The sequence below is a fragment of the Prosopis cineraria genome, unplaced genomic scaffold (assembly GCF_029017545.1).
Source record: "Prosopis cineraria cultivar Desert tree isolate PC_DT_omini unplaced genomic scaffold, ASM2901754v1 PC1, whole genome shotgun sequence".
Taxonomy (NCBI): Eukaryota; Viridiplantae; Streptophyta; class Magnoliopsida; order Fabales; family Fabaceae; genus Prosopis; species Prosopis cineraria.
The window spans coordinates 30,655,187-30,657,990 of record NW_026555332.1 but is presented as its reverse complement, the minus strand read 5'-3'; positions in this window follow the sequence as shown (position 1 = coordinate 30,657,990).

The window sequence follows — 2,804 nt, the reverse complement described above, 5'->3', positions numbered from 1 at the left end:
AAAAAGCTACTTTTTCTTTTAAAACTTGCACCTTAAGTGTTTAATTCTCATTCCTTGTCCCACTAAACTACTTTGGGCTTTGAACCAAGTTCAAAAGGACTATATACACCTGATTGACACTTCTAATTACATATATTACATTAATTGTCCATTTTAACCTCTTAAAGCCACATTACACAATTGTGGGCTTATATGAGGAATACACAAACAATCATATATACACATAGACTCGTTCCACTTTTAACTATCTGACTCTTACATATGAAGCTCTATCTCACCATATGGTTAGGAATCACAATATACTCAACTCTCCCAAATAGTGCTTAGCCTCACAATTTGTGTCAAGTTCTCATATTCACATGTAATATCACATTAAATTCACATTCAATACAAGTGGAACAAGTTACACAATAGCATATACTTGCTTGATTAGTATCTAGTCTTACCCACATACCCTCTATTGTGGTACCCTTGGCGAGATGCAGGATCATATATATATATATATATAAGCAAGTTTTTAACCATATATCATATATATTTATGTAATGATTTCACATATACTTATGCATCTTAGTTGGAAACTTAAATCTAACAACATATTATACATTCATTAAATGCAATGGTAGTCATACCACTACCAAGCAGAGCTAATCTTTCCTTACTTCCATTCCCAAACTTCACGTGCTCTCTTCACCTGTGTACAAAGGTAATGGAGTGAGACATATGATCCAGTAACTTGAATATAACCTAAATATCAATTAGTAAGCAAAATCATATATAAGGGATAAAGTAGCATGCATTTCAACAAAGACAGTATAATATACATATACATGAATTCATACACATCATCCATCATGATCATACTCATGTACTCTTAGTTTTACCTAGCGAAGCAAGCTCTACGCTCCAATCAAGACTTCTAGTCTTACACAAAATAGGGCCTATCATATCACTGTTTAACTAGGTATTCTCTTCACATATGAGTGGTCTCCTAGGTCCTTCCTGACGGAGTTAAGCTTTACATCCAAGACCTTCAAGACTTTCTAACTTTACACAGAGTAAGACTACAACCCTCTACCCTAGTCTAGGGTATACTCATGAATCATTATCCTAGGTCTATCATGGCAGAGTCAAGCTCTATGCTTAAGACCTTCAAGACCTTCTAGACTTACATAGAGTAGGGCCACGATCCCCTACCCTAGTCTAAGGTATACTCACAGATACAATGTATATGTCTATGCTTATATTTCATCTCATACATTTCCAATCAATACTTACATACTCACTTGCATTTTCTTTCCAATACTGCTACTCTATCAGTTCATAACACAATGCACATAGTTATACAAAATACTTGTAAATAATTTCACAAACAAACAACTAAAAGGATTACTCCAGTTATCTTTTACCCTTACTACCTTTTTATATAAATTCCATTATTACCTGAATCCTTTTGTACTAAAAGAATTTTTCCTTATACAAAAATAAGACTTAGCTTGTCCCTTAACTTCTGAACAAATTCTACCAACAATACCTACAATATATAAGTGATCCACATTACTTCTCATGGCAAATAGCATAAAACAAGACTATAACTCATACCACACAACTTGAGTCAATGAGCTATAATCCATTTCAATAGTCCGTATATTAAACCAACCATTTGCATAGTATCATTTAGCCACTAAAACCATTTATTGGCCACTACTAGGCCAATTTCAAAACCATACAATTGTTAATCAACTAAAAACCTTCACCTAGTGTTACCAACTTTTACAATTAGCCTTTATAATAAAAACCAAAGCTTAATTTAAATCTTATTGGATTCAAATAGCATAATTATAACTAAATCAAAGCTTACAAGAAAAAAGCCTTTAGGACCAAAATTCAAATTTTACCTCTTCCAAAAAGTCAAGAAAACTAAGAGGAAGGAAAGAGGATTGAAATAGAAAGTTTACCTATCGTGTAATCGAGCTCACAACAGCCACAAAGCCTCTCAAATTTGAGCCTTAGTTCCCTTTCTTTCATCTCTGTCTCTCTTTCTCTCGTACTCTTTTCCTTTGTTTCTTGCCTTATTTTGTTTCTTTGTTTTATTTTTGCTTTTCTGCATGCTGTTATTATATAAAAAACTAATCTAACATTTTGGAAAAAATTATAAAGAAGGGGCCAACATTTTTTATTATAGCACAAAAGCTCGGGTCAACTTTGAAATTTTTTCATAGCTAAAAATAAAATAAAACCAAATTTTTGCTAAGTAAAATTTAAACTTTGGATCTCTATCAAATTATTCTAGATTTTAATTTAGTTATAGATATTTTATTTTAAAATAGATTCAAGTCTTAAAAATTTCAGGATGTTACATGATTGATCTTTCGGCAGGAACATCAATCTTGATTAGAGCATTAACAATTGGAATATATGATTTGGTCACTCTTTTTGGGTCAACAAATGAATTTGGCAATTGATTTGCTAAACTTTGAAATTGAATTCTCTTTTGAACTTCTTGTTCACATTGTTTTGTATGAGGATTTAGAGAAGACAATAATAATTCATTTCAATTGATTTCCTTTTCCAACTACTTTTTCTCTCTCCCTGCAATATTGGGAAAAATAATTCATCAAAATGATAATCATCAAAATGTGTTGTAAATAAATATTTGGTTAATAGTTCTAGTTATCTTATTATTAATATAGATTCATATCCAATATATATTCCTAACCTTCTTTGAGATCCCTTCTTTGTGCACTGTGGTATAGCAATTAGAACATAAACCACATACCTAAAGATTTTAAGATAGGACATGT